Raw genomic sequence first — 19,680 nt, 5'->3', positions numbered from 1 at the left:
GTTGCTCCCTGGGCTGAGTTCCAACACCCTCTTCCAGCCCGTTCTTTGACTAGGACCAGCGGCAGAGCAAACCTCTGCTGAGTCCTTGCCTTGACTCTGTTTTCCTTTAAAAAATAGACTTTAAGTAACATAATTAATGGGAGTCCAGTTGAATAAATATCAGGATGGAAAAAGTTATCCTTTTTTGTCTTGATGAAAGTTTTGCCCTATATATATTCTGCCTATATATATATTCTTCCTTTGATTAAAGATACCGTTTCATTTTCTCTCCATGAATAAGATTATGTGGTCTTTTGTACATCTATTTTCTCCTGGCACAAAACCCAATCCCTTTCCACGATCTGTTAGGTCCATCAGGGTCTGGGGTCTGCTTGCCTTTCCCATCTCTCTGTGTGTGACCTTTGCGAGTTATTTAACTTCTTGGGGCCTCAGGTGCACATGTGAGTACAAAGGGACACCTACCTCATACCGCTGTTGTGAAGACTACACACGTGAAAACATGTGAGGCCCAGAACACAACCTAGCACATGGTAGACACATGACAAATGTCAGCTGCCACCATGCCACCACTGAAAATGTGCACACCCCTCAGGAACCATGTCTCATTATCTGAGATGTCAGGCAACTCCGCCCCTGAGCTTCAGGGAACACGGCTTGGCTGCTTTCTCCGTATATGGGAGAGACAGCTCCTGCGGGCAGAGCCACTGCGAGGGACGGCCAGGCTGGGTGCTCCCTCCTCACTCCACAGCTTCTGTTCCCTGAGAAAGTGTCACAGGGCCCCCTTCCTTCTCCCTCTGGGCACCCATCATCCACCTAAGAAAAGTATCAGACCAGAGACCAAAGGCTTCCTGTCTTTACATCTTCCCACAGGAAAAAACAACCGTGCCAAACAGCACCTCTGGGACAGCTGGCCTCACTGGACCTGCTAGTGACAGCAATTGAGCAGAAACTAGGAAGCTGTCACTTCGACTGGGAAAAGCTGAGAGGCTGCACACATTTCTGGAATCCTTACCCAATCTCTCTGGTTGCCGGGTCCCGCCCCTCCGCTGTCTCCATGAGTGGCAGCGAACTTATCACAGCTATGTGTGGCAGTCGGCAGGGAAATAATGATTTATTAAATATGTCATGCTGATGGTTCCTAAAAACAAACACACACAAACACACAGATACGAAGACACACAGACACAATCACTGCCAAAATCCACAATATTTATGACTTCAGTTTTAGTGAACAGCAGGATAGAACTAAGCATTTTTTAGGAGAACTGAATTGTGTCCGCTCTACTTAGATCAAAAGGTGGCAGGTGGAGCACTTGCAAAACTAACAAAGACTATTCTATCCTGTTGTTCCTTTTCTAAATTATGGGATCGTAATTCAGAGAAATTTTGTTGTAAGAAGCCAAACTGCATCTCACACCTTAGAATATCTTCTTTCCATTTGCAAACTGCAAATATTCATATAGCTAAATTTTGTCTTAAATTACGTCTGCACCAAATGCACCGAAGCCTCCTCAGGTGGAACTGAAAATGAAAGCTGGCCTCTCGCAGTCAGCGCAAGCAGGTGACACACTGACTAATTGCAGTCCCTTCCTCAGAGCTCTGACCCCATGTTACTCTTCATTCCTTAAGATGGCTGTGTCGGGACTTATAACATGAAGTGTACAGAAATACACTTATGTGTTTGCATGTGAGGGATCTCTCTGTGATGTCCGTGGGCCTTTTTAAAGCTTTGTTCATTTGGCATGATGATATGGAAAGCAACTGAAGTAGCACTCCTGTGTACATGATCACGTTCTCGAATGTGAGAGATACTCTCTTAGAAAGACGTCGCAGCAATGCCTTTGCTGCCCCTTGGCCTTGAACTAGGGGCATATTAACAGTGTCTAGCACCATTCTGCCTGCATGTTCAGAACTCAAATATCTGTTGATGAGCTGGTTGGAAACGACACACCGGACGAGGACAGACACACACGTGTCTCAAAGCTGCTGTGGGCATTGCTGCTGTGATGTCATTATCTTGTCCGCTGGAAAAGCCTAAGTGGAAACGACTCAACACTAATTCTCAGTAAGCACTCCAGACCAATGAGGCAGCTGCTCTGTTCATAGATTCCTAGCTATGTGTTCACCGTTATTTTCTTACCTTAGAGGTTTAAGGCCATCGAAACCAAATTCAGCTCCTTATTTTTCATTAGGAATATGCAAATTAAAACCACAGGAAGGACTACTACATACAAATTAAAAATACTATGGCTTACAAGATAAACTGACCACACCAAGCATTGGTGAAAATGCGGAGGAGCTGGAACACTCATTTACTGCTGGTGTGAAAGTAAAAGGGTTCAGCTACGTTGGAAAGTGGTTTGACGGTTTCATAAAAAATTAAACATACATCTGCCACGTGACCCAGCTATTCTACCTCTAGATATTTTCCTCAGACAAATGAAATCATATATCTATATAAAAGCTTTCACATGAATGTTTATGGCAGTTATATTTGCAATGGGCAAAAACTGGAAGCAATTCAAATACCCATCAACCAATGGGTGAATAAACAAATGGAATGAACACCAATTAAAAATGATACGTTTCTGGTGCATGGAACAATGTGAATGAGTCTCAAAGTAATTGTGCTGAGGGAGAGAAGACAGGGAAGTTTGTATACTAAATGAGTTAATTTATAGAAAATTCCAGGAAATGCAAACTTACCTATAATGACATAAAGCAGGTAAGTGATTGCATTTTATATAAATGGAATCATTTAGTGGTATGGGGGAAGGTAGGGAGGAGAAATGAGAAAAAGGCACAAGAAAACCTTCAGGGGTAGTAGTATATTTATTATCTTGATTATAATGATGGCTTCCTATAATCAAAACTTGTTAAATTATACCTTTTAAATATACACACTTAATAGGATGTCAAGTATTTCTCAATACATTTGTTAAAATAAAATAGACATAGACCTCTGCTCTTTGGTAGTTAATATACAAGTGGGAACAATAAAATATAAGTCTATTGTATTAAGTAGAACCATATAAAACTGCCATTTTTACAGGCAAAAACAAACAGTATCAGTTTTATAACAGAACCTGATACACACATGTAAATGCTATAGTGTCGTAGAAGTTGATAGTAAAAAGTAGATAAAAAGTAAAACAAGGTAGAGCAAGTTTTCAGTAGGGTGTGGTGTGGTCAGGGTAGGTCTCACAGAGACAGGGACGGAGCCTTGAAGACTCAACAGCAGCGAGTGAGCCGGACAGGTGGGTGGGTGTGTGGGGCGGAGCCGGGAGCCCTCCAGGCAGAAGGAAGGGCGGGGTAAAGGCCTAAGGGGGAAGTATGCCTCCCCTGATTAAGGAATAACAGGAAGCCCAGTTGGGTAGAAGCTGAGCATTGTTTTGAAAATTTGTGGAATTCATAGAACAGCAGCTCCTAAGGCTGGAAAACAAGCCTTTGAAAAGGGACAAAGAGAAACAAAGTGAAAATGAACAATGGGAACCACAGACAACAGCGGGGCGGGGGGGGGGCAGGGGCAAAGGTGAGGGGTGAGACCACACCCTCTCCCAGGTTTGGCTCCTCCCGCTGCCCTAAACTCTGGACGTGGGCACCCAGCACACTACAACCAGCTTCCGAGGAACTGCCCCCCAACTCCCTGTCTTCATTATTAGCTCCGCATCCCCAATTCCCGTGGAGAGAGAGAGTCGTTTCACCAAGGTCAGGGTCCTGTCGCCAGTCCTCCGTGCCAAGACAGGGGTAAGCGAGCATCTCAGGTTTTCAGCTTCTACAGCAGGAAGCAGGCTCTGCCTGCCCCTGGCACCCCCGACCCTTACCCCCCCCCATATTGGGGGAGTCCTCTGCCCATGAGAAGGAGATTAGAGGGGCCCTCAGAAAAAGAATCAAGAGTACCTAATTCACCTTCTCTAGTGGTGAAAGAATACACTTGACTTCACCTGCCAACATGCCACCAACAGTGCCCATTGGTGACAGTTTGATGGTCGAGGGGAAAACAAGGCAGATGGTTATGTCATATATAATGCTATGGTATAGTGCAATATAATAAGTATAATAAATACATTTAAATGAATACAATAAATATAGAATATATTTTATATATTTATTACATGGTATGATACATATATCATAAAAAGTTCCACTGAAAATAGCATTCTTGGGTTTGACCGTTTAGACCACTGCACGAAGCAAGAGAAAATAAAACGCAGAGTCTCTGTGCCAGGAATGTGAAATGAACACCAGGTTCCAGTGGATCTGCACACTCGGATCAACCACGGTAGGCAGACCCAGGAATCCAAACAGCCACCTTCGGGTTGCTGAGACAGAATGCAGCTGTGTCTCCCAACCAAAGAAAACCCCAGACACCCTGTGGGCCTGAGTGAGGACGGTGGAGCTGCCGGCTTTCTCTGCCAGGCTGCCGGATTCTTTGGGTCAGGAGCTGCGATGGACAGATGGATGAGCAGTCCCAAACACTGCAAGTGACTTTCCAGCATGCTGCTGCACCGTTAGCCTGGAATCCCATGTTCATTCACTGATGCATTCAGCCACGCTCAAGGAGAGGCAGCAGGGCGGGGAGCCCGGGAGAGCTGTGTTAAGTACAGAGCCCTGGGCTGCCTGGTCGGGCTGCATGCTCAGAAGGAGACCTCTGGGCCTGGGATGGGATATTCTGATGCCTCAACTTCAAATGCTTAATAACATTATCTTTGAGTTTGTGTAAAATCTGCTGGGATTACACAAAGGCTGGAGCCTCCTTTCGGGCACGTCCCACCTCCTGGTGCCTCCTAGGGACAAACGTTGGTCCCTTTCCTTGCTGCCCTTGTTCCTTGGAAGCCACAGCACTTGCACGGATGGGGCAGGGCTGGGCATGTGCCCAGCCCCCTGAGAGGTCCGCCTGGGAGAATCTCTGTGCAGAGGGATCATGACATTCAAAAATAAATAAAAATCACTGTGATGGGTTGAGAGACACCCCGGGAGAAAGAAAAAGCCACTTTCCTGATTTTTGAACCAGGACCCTGACAATTCACTTTGCACTGGGCCAGGGAAATTGTGTCTCCAGCTCTGTACATCGCTGACGGGGAAGCGTAGCCATTTGAATGGAGAAACAGCAGGAGGAGAGATGGTGGGAGGGAGGCAGAGGGTGCTCCAGCCCCCAGCCCGTTGTGGAAATGGCTCAGGGCTTGCCTTTGGCATGCAGGGCATAGAAGCCTTTCCCAACCTTGGCTATGCATTATTTAAACGAAATATTTAACAATGATTACCATGTGCCGAGTACTGGACTGGGTAGTGGGACCACTTTATACAGGATGATGAGTGTCAGCGTCACTTAAAAAGTGATATCTGATTGAACCCCAAGGGGCATCTGGTCTGAAGTTAGCCCGAAAGAACTGGGGGAGAACTCATCCAGACAGAAGGAAAAAAGCCCCAAGGAGTTAAAAAAAAAAGAAGAAGGCAGCTTAACTAACACTTGTTTAACTGTGAAGTGTGAGCAGAAATAGTTTCACAAAATAATGACCATGACTCATAATACTCAACTGAAGAAATGTTTCCTTTCTTTGACCTTAAAGTGGGAACTATTTCATCTACTAAATTACAGGCATGACCAACCCCGGATGGGTATTATCATTCACTTAGTCCACTGGAGAGCATTGATAAGCTGTTGAACGTTAGCTGTGACCTCTATTTACTACCACAAGTTGAAATTAAATGCCTCTTTGTTACTTCCAGCTTTCCCTAAAATATCATTTAGAATAAATGTATTCATTCCACAAATCTTGCTTAAGCGCCTCTTATACGCAGAGTCTCTGTAGGAGAAACATGAAGGAATAAAACTGCCTGGTTCTTTGGGAATCTAGCAGTGGACACAAGGCACTTAACCTTGAGAATTTAATGAATTCTACACGAGTACAAAATGAATGCCCGCTGGGTAGCATCCGGGAGGAGGCTGGCTGGGGCAGAATCCTAATTATTTAAGGTTTAGTAGAGGGAGTTTCTGTGAGCTGAGCCAAGAATCTGTGGATGTCAAACATCCAGTAAATATCAGGCTACAAAAATTTATAGATTCTATAAAACTCAGTATCTCGTGTATCAAAAGTTTTGCAAATTCTCCCTCAGCATTCTTTGAAATTAGGTTCCAAGTATGCGCATGCATTTTACCAATCTTCTCCATGAATCAATTTGCAAAAAGAATGAGACAAAAAACAGAAATCATAGAGACAGCAAGCCTTTTCTCAGTTTTTAGCGCTCAGAAAAAAGAAAAGGCAATTTAAAACTTTCACGGCGGCTAAATCACAATCCTTATAACGTCTCATTTTTGTACTATGTTTGAAGATTCTAGGGTTTAGATCTCAACACTTGGTAGAATACCTAATTTCATCCTTAGATTTCAGAAATGATAAAACCAAGGTCCAAAGAATCCATTGGCTTATGTAAAGTCCTATCCTTCTCAGGATAGAGGTTAGCATATAATAACCTGGGCAGGCTCATCAGTAGTCCTGTTTTCAAAGCTGGCAATAAAGTGAAAGATGTAGAAATCAAAATGAAGATAGCACATCTTCTTGACAGGGAAGAGACTATACATAAGTTACTTCTGTGGACAGGGCTCACCCCGCACTCCACACATACTGAGAACCAGTGGTAAGTAGGCAAAATAATGGTCCCCAAAGGTGTCCACATCCTATTGCCCAGAATGTCTTCAGATGACATGGCAAAGGGGGATTAAAGTAATAGATGGAGTTAAGGATCCTGGATTATCTGAGTTCGGTCAGCTAAGGCTTCCCTGATCAAGAGATCTCAAGGCGAGTGGGAGTTGATGAGGTACGAAAGTCAAGAGAAACCACCCAAGCAGTAAAAAGAGCATAAGCAAAAGTCCTGAGGCCCACGGAGCTTAGAGAGTATGAGGGCTGAAGAAGACGACGCAGCTAAAAAGGAGGATAAAAGTCCACATTCATCTTGGAGGCAATGGCTAGTTTAAGTGGAAGTTTTAAAATAATTTATTTTCAGGACACAAATTAACTTAGATCAAATGCATTTTTAAGAAATGCTGCAAAATCATTCATATTGTGTTGGAAGGATTTCTCTTAAATCTTGAATTTTGAATAAATGGGATTTAACAATAACAACAGAATTGCTCTCTATACAAGAATATTAGAACATGCAGTATTAAAAAGTCAATTCTTTAAAAATTGAAAAATGCATAGCATTTTGGTTAATTGAGTGCATCTTCAAAAGAACCACAGAGATGAGCTGGTCTGTTCTGGACAGAATTTCAATGAAACTGTCCCCATTGTATCCCTGTGAATATATGACAGACGTGCCGTATCCGTCTCCAGGCTCCAAGACGCTTGGGATCCGGCGGTTCCTGGAGATGATAGCTTCATGAGTTTCTGCTGATTAGCTGATGTGGTCAAAGGCATCTAGGGCAAAATTCCCTGGTACAAAGAATGCACAAAGAGGGGACCTAGGCCCAAATTGTTTTCCTAACCAGACACACACATAGATACACACAGACAACTGACAAAATGGTTTAATCTAATCACACAGGTACGTACATTTGATAAGTGGGCTTCATTAAAAATAATAAAATTACATGCAACTGATATTGTCCTAGGAAACCCAGACTATATGCTGCCTGTCTCTATGGCAACAAAACAATAGTTAGGCCATGCATCCGAGTCTCCAGTGTAATTAACTGCATATGTGGTGGGATGGTTCAATGCTACTGAACATCACGAAGATGAACTTGATGAAATCTCTTTAAAACATGAAACACACACACACACACACACACACACACACACACTATCTAAATCTTGAACTACTATTCTTTTATTGGCTCTAACTTCATCCTGGAGTGGTTTTGTCCCTAGCTAGAAAATGAAGAGCTTTTCTTTCTGAAGGGTTGCTGATGTTAGGTAGCCACTTTTGCAGAAACTCAAAAATAATTTCTTGTGCATGAGTCAGTTTGGCTGAATGATTAGTTTGGTCTAAATACATATTTACACAGTGGAGTTCACCTAAAATGTGAAAAGGTCAAAATACCTATATGGTAAATCTTCTTAACCCAGGCTGTACATTAACATATTTTGGGAGCTTTTAAAAATAACCTATGCTCATTAAATTCAGATCAAATCATTTCCAGAGCCCTACATTTTACCAGGTAGCATTCATTTCTCCCCCAACCACATTAGAGCAATGCTTATCCTAGCCTTGAAACAGCCCAACTGCATTAACATAGCCCTTCCTTTAAGATGAACCCTGAAACACCAATACAAAAGAACCTTTGCACCCCGATGTTTATAGCAGCACAATTTACAATAGCTAGGTGCTGGAAGCAACCTAGGCGCCCATCAGTAAATGAATGGATCAAAAAACTATGGTACATTTACACAATGTAATACTACACAGCAGAAAGAAAGAAGGAGCTCCTACCCTTTGCAACAGCTTGGATGGAGCTGGAAAGCATTATGCTAAGCGAAATAAGCCAGGCAGTGAAAGACAAATACCACATGATCTCACCTTTAACAGGAACCTAAACAACAAAACAAAGAAACAAGCAAAATATAACCAAAGACACTGAAATAGAGGACAGGCTAACAGTGACCAGAGGGGAGAGAAGAGGGAATTTCAGGGGAGAATGGGAAGGGTTTACAGGAACAAATTTAAAGGACACATGGACAAACACTAGGGGGAGGGTGGTAATGGGAGGGAAGTGGGGAGGGTAGGGTGGGTGGGCTGGATTGGCAGTAAAAGGGAGAAAACTGTACTTGAACAATGATTAAAATTAAAAAAAAATTTTAAAAGATGGCTCCTTTGAACCAATAGAAACTTCTAGCAAATCTGAGAGAATTGTTAAACTTAACTACAATTCACTGTAATACTGACTTTGATAAGATAGTTTTCTTCCAAAAAAAAATTATGCCAAGGCCAATTCCTAGAAATTCTCATTTAATTGGTCTGATAGTTATTAAAAACACTTGCTGTTAGTTATTAATCACCAAGTAGTACAAATAAACGAAAGCTATAAAAAATACCTATGGTGTTATTTCAGAGATTGTTTTTAATTAATCTCATTTGTCAACCCAAGAGTAGTATGTAACTTAAGCACCCGGACTATGAGTTTATTCCCTGGAAATTACAAGCAGAAAGTTACCAACTCCTGGAAATAAAAGAAAAAGAATGATTTATAGCTTTGTAGAACTTTATTTAATTTTAATTAAATAGGGTATGTTTAATTCCTGTATTTTACACACTAAAAGAAGAACTGAGGCCCAGATAGATAAACTGACTTGTAAAGACAATTGATGAAGCCAGAATGAGAACCTAGTTCATCAGTCTTCACGTCTTACCTTTCTTAACTTGACAGTGATGTAGAGATATATGCATATGGATGCCGATTTCCTTTAATTTGCAAGGATTTAAGGGGAGGATCTTTGGGCGTGAAATCATGATGATAGCTTTGCAAATGCCACATTAACATAATAAGCTGCGGATTTTGATTCTGCAAGGGGCTAAACTTGAACATCTCATCAAAGACTAAAAATTGATTATGAGAAACTCACTTCAGTAATTTCCAACAAGCAAGATTTAACAGCCAATGGTTCCTTGCATTGCATTAAGAATCACGCAGGCACATCATCAACCACTGATCACTGGACATGTTTGCCCACCATTCACACATATCTAGACAAAACAGCTCATTTTAATGAATAATAGGACTCCTGCAAGGATGTGACCTCTAGTCGCTTGATTACGGAAAGCACTTGTAAGAAAACATTTAAGTCCAATAATTAGCCAAGTGGCTCATTTTCAATCTCTTTGGATATTGATGAATGTGTTCTCTTCGATGTAAACAGCAGGCAAATCTTCACTGATGTCTCTTATGACTCCTGGAGCATCCCAAGGATCAGTGGAATCCTTGGGAAATGTGGTATTTCTCCCTGTCACATTCAGGCTGTGACACAACTTGTTGGTGACCTGGGCAGCCTGAGCCACCAGGACGTCATTGAACCAGGGCCAGAGACATAGGGATACTGCTGAAGGAAAAAAGTGAAAAAAAAAGTTTGGAAGTGGGGAAGAGATTAAATTTTAGATCCTAGGGAGCAGAAATGAGGAGGTAAAAACAAATATTGTAGTGATTGATTTGTTTTGTTTTGTTTTGTTGACTCTTGAGAATCTTGATCTGTTTAAATGGCTAAAAGAACCTCTGCAGCCTAAGAAAGAAATTATTAAAAATCCAATTATCTCTGTGTGGTTATTTCCCATGGAGAAATCTCTTCCATATGTTAAATCATGAGTTTCTTGTGACACACCTAAAGCAAGTATGATAGAGCAAAGTAGCTTTTCATCTGGCCTATGCATATATTTACACAAGAAAGCTGATACACGTAATATTCTTTTTTACTCGGCTGCAAGCATGACTGAGATCCTGTTCCCTAGACGCTCAACTCCCTACATGCATAAGAGATGTTGGATTTAGACTAGAAAAAATTATAAACATTTCTTAATCAAAGAAGTCATCGTCATGCTTAGATAAATCCCAAATAGCGAGCAAGTTAGCATTTGAGAAATGTAGTCCTTTCTCACGTTACGTTGCATTAGCGGCCCTGCATGATCAAGTTCAGACTGCTTAGTAGGGTGTAAAGGCCCATTATGACCTGGCCCCACCACCAGTCCAAACTTGCCTCCTGCCACGGTGACACTATGTCCCCTCCACTCGTCCTCAAGCTATTCTTATTTCTGAGGGATAGCCCCCAGCTATTCCCATAGCTCTATGCCTTTCCACTTCTGTTCTTATCTAAATAGAACAATATTCTTACCCTATGATTTTTAGATACCCACTCATCCGTCTACCTGAATCAAAAATTGCTTCTTCTGAATTTCCCCCTGATCTTCCCCTACCTCCTTGCCCGTGTTTCCATGAAAGCACTCATCCCCAGCATCTGTCACGGAGCCTGGCTGGAAACGAAACCAAAGGGTCAGAACTGCGCGCAGCAGTTTAGAAATGTGATTCATCTGAAGTCTAGCCGCTATATCAAGAATGTGTACATCATCTGTGAAAGTGCATAGCTCTCAGCCAAGTAGGAAAAACACACTGAAAGTGATCTAGGGTGTCTGGAATGGGGTTGAGGAATGATTGCAATTTTAGATGAAGAGGATAAAACAGGTGTTATTGAGAAGGTGGATTAAGCAAATATTTGAAGGAGGCGAGGGGGAAGGAAGAGCATGTCTTAATATGCTGCTGAGTCACGTGCCTGCCCCAGAGTGAGTGGGGTGAGGGCAGCGCTGGCTTCCACTGTAAGGACAACGGCTGTTCCCCCAAGGGAAATGGTGACCTTTGCACGATTTTGAGTGAAGAAATGAGAGATCCACTTTGTTCATTAGGGATCACCACAGCTGGGTTAGAAGAAATGTAGGGGCCAGGGCAGAGGCTTGAGGACCAGGTAGAAGGCTGTCCTAACAATCAGCTGAGGGCAGGCAGCAGCCTTGGAGACTGAGCAGAGAACGGATTGGATTCAAACAGTCTTTGAAATGTGTTTTGATTTTCCAAGGACACACATCCTTGGGACAGGGTCTCAAGAACTTTTCTAGCTCTGGCCTAGACAAGCTATTCAGAAACTTGGAAGTGTGGCAGGTACATTAGAACCCTAGGGCCCCTCCTGTTTCCCTGTCAACTCCCTTCTCCATAACCATCTCTGTATATTTGCATCCGTACATTTGACAGGATGTGCAATCAAACTACAGTAGTGCAGGCTGACAAAGAAAAGGCCACTCCCATATCCCAGCGCCCAGGGATTGATTACTGCACCTGCTCACCTTTTTCAACCCCCAAATATAAACACCAAGTGTCATCAGGCACACTGCATCTCCTCCTGCACCTCGGCTTTCCCAAGAAGGACCGGCCAGTCCCACCACGTACTCCTTGTAACTGGGACCCTGGCACAGAAAGCTGTACTTGTCAACCACTAGACATGCAGCAGCTGCATATGTCTCATAGATAAGGTGAACCAAGGGAAGCATTGGTCATGGCTGTACATGGGTCGTTGATAGTGACCTGAGATCCCATCTTCCCTGTAAAACCAAGATTCCAATAGCCCATAAAAGAATATACAAGCTGAGCGATAAAAAGGAATAAACTACCAGTGCTACACAACAACATGAAGGAATCTCAAGTGCATTATGTGAAGTGCAAGAACACAAACTCAAAAGGTTACACTCTGGATAATTCTATTTAGAACATTCTGGAGAAGGAAAAACTATAGGGACAGAAAACTGGTCAGTGGTGGCCTGAGCATGGAGGAAGGGGTTAAACATAGAGGGCTGGGAGAATCTGGTGGGGTGATGATGAGTATTCTAATCTTGGTTGTGGTTGTTATTAAATGACTATGTGTCAAAGCTCAAAACTACATGAAAAGAGGGAAATTTACTATATGTAAATTATACTTCAATTTTTGAATTTTTTATAAAAAATATACACAGAACTGGCCTTAAGTCTAAACCAAATTTAAATTTGAAACTTATTTTTAAATGTCTAAAATGATTACTGTTATTCGAGGAAGACACAAATTTTTAAAAATACAAATTTCTACAGGATTGGATACCAGGTCACTTGTCCAGAAGATTATTTTAAAGGCTGCCTCTTGTTTGGATTTTTCCCTATAAAAGATGACCAAAGTAGTCTCGATTCACCTCAGTGGGTTGCAGGGATAAAAAAAAAAAGGCTGAACTGCTCATCTGCTGTGGCAATGGCACGGGTTCCCTGAGTGTGTTAGCCTCTGAGTAAATAATATATTTTCAAGAGTTTCTAAAATTGCAAGACTGACTGCCATTTGCTGTATCCTCAGGACCTAACGGAAGCATAAGGCAGCGTGCACGTCCCAGGGTAAGCCAGTCTAGCTGAAATGACAGGGCGTAAAATAACAAACAACGCAGGAGAATCAGCTGCCAATGGGACTTTGCAGACAGCAGGGAACAGTGGGGCTGATTTTAAAGGAGGCTTCTGGAGGAAATAGGAATCAAGCTAAATCTGGAAGGTCGCATAGGAACCATAGGAAAGTCCATTTCTGATGGCAGGAATGATTGGCTCCTGGTGACAATCCCAAGCAGGAAACAGATGACAGGACCTGGCACCAAAACTGTCCTTCATCTCCAAAGCAGGGTACAGTGGTCCCCCCTTATCTCCCGGGGACATGCTCCAAGGCCCCCAGCGGATGTCTGCCACCTGGGAGAGTACCACACTCTACACATAAGGCACTGCATTTGTCCCTACATATACATATCTAAGATAAAGTTTACTTTATAAATCACGCACAGCAAGAAATTAGCAATCATAACAAATAATAAATAGAACAATGATAATAATATGTTGTAATAAAACTTATATAATGGCTTTGGGGCCATTATTAAGCAAAATAAGGGTCACTGGAACACAAGCACTGTGATGCCACAGCAGTTGACCTGATAACCAAGGCCGCCACCAAGTGACCGATGGGTGGTAGCATGTATCATGAGGAGACACTGCACAAAGGGATGATTCATGCTCCGGGCAGATCAGCGCAGGACAGCAGGACATCCCATCACACTGCTCAGAGCAGCACACAATTTAAAACTTATAAATTGTCTATTTCTGGAATTTTCTATTCAATGCCTTTAGACCACAGTTGACCCCAGGTAACTAAAACTGAAACCTCAGCTACAGGGGACCACTGTCATGTCTTTTCAGCTATGCAGAAAATCTAAGCTTTGATGGCCAAACCCCGAGGCCCGAAATTCAGCCGCCCTTCCTTCAGGAGGCTTCGGCTGCCAAAGCTAACTTCAGCCAGGTCAGCATCCCCCATGGAACACGCGCAGGAAGGGTCTCAGAGAGTGGCTTGGCAAAGCATAAGAGAAGCTCCATTATTACAAGGCATGGAGTCGATGTTTCTGACTGAACAAGGGAAGAAGCCTTCAATGACATATTGGCCCAGTGCACAATGTGTAAATGGAACTCTATTAGGTGTCATGGAATCACTGGTTTTCCCTTAGTTCTCTGAGGCTCTCCAGGCACAAATGTCAGTTCTCACAGTAGAAATATACATTTGGATCAAGATAAAAAAAGATTTTAAAACTTCTTTCTACTGCTTAATGCAAAAGGAACCTCCCTATTTAACTTTAGTGTGTTTTCAGAAAGAAAGATTCATTTTCATTTTTTAAAAAAGGCCAGATGATTTGGAATTTGCAGGTACTGATCCACACATATTAAAGGCCTTTCTGAGATTTTCCTAAAGCAAAAGATAAAGCTCCTTTGAAAAAATAAAAATTATACTTGGCAACTTAAAAAAAATAGCAATGAAAGAGAAAGTCTAGTCTTTCAAAATGTCTTCTTCAGTTACTTCCTGTAAAACTCCACCCAAAATTAGTGCATGTCATTTGTTAAAAAACCAAGCCAACAAGTGCTGAAAGAATCTGTTTGGTTGGCCAAGGGCAAAGTGTGAATGTGAATTAGGACATTGGCTCTCCTCAGACAACACCATGAGAAATACCTTATTGTATCACCAGTAAAGGCGAGCAGATTCCTGGCTCTGTCCTCAGTTCTTTACCTCCCTGTGTATCAGTGCCTTATCTAATATTGTGGAGACACTAATACCGGCCTCCATAGCTACCATTGCAAGTAAATGGAAGTAGGGGTAACTGTCTAGCCACGTGTCTAGCACATAATCAGTACTCAGTGCATGGATGCTGTCTCCATAATAGTGTGAACATTTAATTTTGGAAAAGAAGGCAAGGTGAAATCATTGGATTAATACAGAATCTTTAATCTGATAGCGTGAACATATGATTTAGGAAAAGAAGGCAAGAATGAAATCACTGGTCTTTAATGTGATGACACGTAAAATTGATCAACAGGCCATTTAGGCACATGAGAACATAGCGGGGCAAGTAAGCCAGGGCTTGGAGGTCAAGGAAGTTCAAATGCTGACTTGGCCCATTGCCACTCTTTACAAGCCACGGACACTCCTGTGCTCCCCTTGTTGGTAAGTGGGACTAATGTGGGCATGCGCAGATTATAGAAGGGAAGAGCAGAGAACACTGCGCATAGGGCTGGGGCCCGCTAAGCCTTTGGATTGTGGAAGGAGCTGTTCATGAACTATATGGAACTACTCAGGGAGCTTAAGTGTTCATTTCTGGGCACAGGTACTCTCTTACAAGTCCCTTAAACTGGCAAAAGATCAAAGTGGACGCTCTTGGCCTTCTGGAAGAACAATTCTATTAGCACTGGAAAGTAATCTCTGAGTGGTTTCCAGATCACTGGAGGCCAGCCAGCAAGTCCTGGACCGATAGTTATCTTTTTGCAGAGAATTCCTGCCAGCTGGATGGGAGGTGTGATGTCCCCATGATAAAGTAAGCAACTGGCCTTTCTTTTCATTAGAAGGCAAGACTGAGGGGAATAAAACTGGTGACACATGGAGAAAAAAACTGGGAAGGAACCTTTCCCTGTATCATGACAGGGAAAAGATGGTAAATAGGGATCTTCCATATCCCCAAAGACATCAAAGTGAATGCTGTTTAGTGATAGAAAAACTCAAGCCAAGCATGCAAACTAAGTGAAGAGTATTAAAATTATACAGCATTTGCCCAATCTACCCTTAATTATCCTGGGAGGAAAATACCAAGGCTCTATGCAAAAGGAAAAGAAGATATCATATTTTGCCATGTACAATGGGTACGTTTTTGCCCACATTTTTGAGGGAAAAATAAGGATGCCCATTATACATGGGTATTACATACCATTAGTATAATAATCCTGTGTATAATGAGCACAAAAACGGCAAAATACGGTATTTTGAACTTCATCTGTTACACGAAAGTATCCGTGTATATTTTGTTGGGAGTAAAAGTAAATGTAGATGATTTCATACATTTCGGATCCTTTAAAATGTAGTTTGGGATGAACTTCTCAAGAGCGCTAGGTACACAGACCTAGTCTCTAAATGACAATTCTTTCCCATTGGCCCTATCCAATTATTCCTATAAACTTTCTTCTGAAACAACTCAAACAAATAATTATTTAAAATACAGATAAAGAGAGAGGCTTATGGGATTAAACATATCTATAAATTCATGAAATTATAATTTCATATATAAATATATTTAATATTAATATAGTAGACATAATTAATATATTGTATATTAACATTAATATAATGTATATCTATATTAATATAAATATTGGCCTTCTGGAAGAACAGTTCTATAAGCACTGGAAAGTAATCTCTGAATGGTTTCCAGATCATACATACATATTCTATATTTATATATAAATATACTTTGATATATTAATATTAATGTATATTAACATATTAATACATATTTCTATATATTATATATCATATATTGTATATTGCATATTATATTATAATTTGTGGTTTCACATTCAACTGGGACCACTTTCTAAAGCTTTTTTAAATTAAAGATGACAAAAAATGGCCGGATTGGCATAGAGTAATTATTACTTTATGCTTTGAAATAACTCTAAGTATTTTACTATCAAACATGAGTAAAATGTGGAAATATAGAATCTTAGAACAACGTGGCAGAGAGTGTGTTTGTCGATGAACTTGTGCTGATCCTACAACAACAATTAGCGGTTTCAAGGCTGAAGATGTGTATTTGTTCAGTTCATTTCTAAGGAGAAGCCCACAGCCCGTGTGTGTGGAAAAGCAGACTCTTCGCCTAATTTCTTTAATCTACTCCTAACATTCTTTTTTGTTCTCTCTCAGTCCTTCTCTTTTTAAATTTTTTTTCACTTATCTCAAAATCTCTGTTGTTTCTATTATTCCAAATAACCTCCATAAAATTACCCACTAGACGTCCCAGGAAATAGGCTGAACCCATTTCTGAGTTCATTTGGAGAGATTCACAGACTCCGAGGGAAAGAAAAGCATGAACACAATTTTAATTTCCACTCCACCAAAATTACAGATCCCAAGCGTAGAAACAAAATGAACTAATGCTGGAAGGAATACTAGACTTTAAACAGTTTACACTGTTCCTGACAGGTTTATATTGGCCCAAGTCATCAATTTTAGGCAGCATTTTAAATTTTCAAAGAGAATGATTTGTAAATATAAATCCATCTTTCTTTATTATCATTGCAGTTTTTAAAGTAATTTCACATAAATTATAATACAGAGTGTAACAGTGTTTTGTATCATTGTGAATTAAACACCACACTAAGAATGAGAAATGAAAACAACAAATTTGGTACCTTCTCCTCTTTCGTTTCTGATTTTGTTTATTTGAGTCTTTTCTTTCCTTAGCTAGTCTAGCCAAGATGTATCAACTTGATTAATCTTTTCAAAAAAGACAGCTCTTTGTTGCATTATATTTTTGTGTAAAAAAGAGCAAATTTGGCATTTTTATGATCAATATGAATTACATGACACACCAGCTATGACCACTTATTTAGTTACAACTTCATTACTGAACTGATTGTATTTATGCAGACAATTGATGACACCTGGCCTTAAAAAGATAATAGCAGCATTTTTCCTAAATGCTTTGCACACTGCCAGGCATCAGGCTCCTTCTGGTACTTGGTGACATTGTTACCTCCCTGCTCACTCGCACACAGACCTCTCTCTGCAGTGCTCTCCAATTGCTGTAAATGCCTTTTAGCTTCCTGCTCTTCGATTTCCTGATCACTGATTAAATGAAATAATTCCTCTAAATTGCTCAAAATGGGTCCTGACACAGAATACAAATTTAATAAAAATTACCTCTACTACTACCATCATTGCTACTCCTGAGGCCCATTTATGATTTTGCAGAAGAGTGATTTATTTTACAGTTGGAGTGTGCTACAGTGAGGGCTTTTGTTTTCACGTCTTAGCTTCCTTTAACATTTCATTTTGTTTCCATTAAAAGAAACATCAAAGAAAATAAACTTGCATTAATATTTTAGGCATTCGGTCCTGCTGTTTGAAAATAATGGAAAACTATTATAAATGGTCTAATTCTTGTATAAAATGCAAGTGCACTTCTGTGTATATACATTCATTTTATATTAGCAGTGCACAGAAGAAAAATCTGATGAAAGCATAGACACCAAACTGTTAACAAGGATTATCTCTGAGGTTGGAAATAGCTTTACATTTTAAGCAGTAGTGTTCTGTAGAAATGTTAATGTTTCAGTAGTTTATATTCTTTTATAAGCATAAAAACAATGAAAATTTTAAGGGACTTGATTCTCTTTCCAAACATATTGGTCGATACACTCCAAATTCCCTGTAGACGCCACCACTACTGTGCATGCGTGAGTGTGTGTGTGTGCGTGTACAAATAATACAGAGCCCCAGCCCCATGTAATAATGGTGCAGAGACTATTGGGAAAAATTCATGGTGCCGTGCATCCTGCCTGAAATCCTGGATACTCTCCTAACCCTGTTGCTCATGAAGACTCGCTCCCCATTGGCTCCCCTGAGACTCCCACCCGCCTGGCCTTCAGCACTCGTCTCATCATTTAGACTGTGGCGTCGGGCCTTGGCTTTTCCTCCGTGCACTTGGCTCTCTCCTTTAGCCATCGGATGGGAACACCCCATCTCCACTTCAGCCTCACGATGGAAACACAATCCCTGGACCCATCCATGTTGCAGGGAACAGCTTTTCTGGAAGTGTGCCTACGTTCTCTGGGAGAAAGTGGGATGAAAAGAGGAAAGACTGCAGCATTTGTCACCTATGTAAATGCCTGAAGCCTGGAAAATGCCTGAACGAACTGAAAATGCTACCTCTAGACCAAAGCACAGGCAAGGCTGGAGATGTTTCGGTGACACACATTAAACGATACTAAGGTAGGAGGGCAGGCAGCCGATGCCTGGTATCACTTCTAGACACCCAGATTGTTGATGATGACATAAAGAAGAGTTAAAGCTAAAGGGGAAAAGTAGGATAATACGTGTTTATGTGAAGACTTCATCCTTAACCTCCCCTAAAAGAGACAATTAGATGGAGTGGGACCCGCCTTTGCAGATTAAACACAGTGATGGGGGATGGGTCAAGGAGAGGGCACCCCAAAGGAACAGGGGAGCCTACAAATCTGCTTCACTGTGGGAAATTCGCACCCAAAGGCCACCACCCAGGTAGAAGGAAAGTTTGTTGATCACCCCAGCCCTGTCCTGAAATCTGCTTCATAGCAGATACAGCATCGGGCAAGGGGCCAGACACGATAATCAAGAAAGGCTCTATCACTCAGCACCTTGGAAAAATTCAAAGGTCAGGTCAAAAATTGTCAGCAAGTATCTGTGAGGAGGAGCTCTCTGCATCAAACTTTTTAAAACTTTTTCTAGGTCGCAAACCTAGAATTTGATGATACCTCTCGACATTCTCCCCAGGAAATTGCACACATGAACTCTCAAATTTGCATTCAGTCTCAGAGACTTCAAAGACCGCCTGTTGTCTGTGGATTGGAGGTAAAAACCTTTGGAATAAAAGCTAAACCCCTTTGTGAAAAATTAAAGCCTGGTGGGAAAATATCCTTTCAAATGCACCATGTAAAAACAGTGAGTTGGCAATACAGAACTGAAAAGTCCTTAGGAGGACACAGGAAAAAGATGGCCTTTAGTACCGCCTCATTAGATGGAGGGGCAAAGGCAGTGTCCTTTGAAACCATTCACATTTCCTAGCTCTGCCGTGAGAAGTTCC

The sequence above is a fragment of the Phyllostomus discolor genome, chromosome 4 (assembly GCF_004126475.2).
Source record: "Phyllostomus discolor isolate MPI-MPIP mPhyDis1 chromosome 4, mPhyDis1.pri.v3, whole genome shotgun sequence".
NCBI lineage: Eukaryota > Metazoa > Chordata > Mammalia > Chiroptera > Phyllostomidae > Phyllostomus > Phyllostomus discolor.
The sequence above is the reverse complement of the archived record's forward strand: the minus strand, read 5'-3'. Positions refer to the sequence as shown.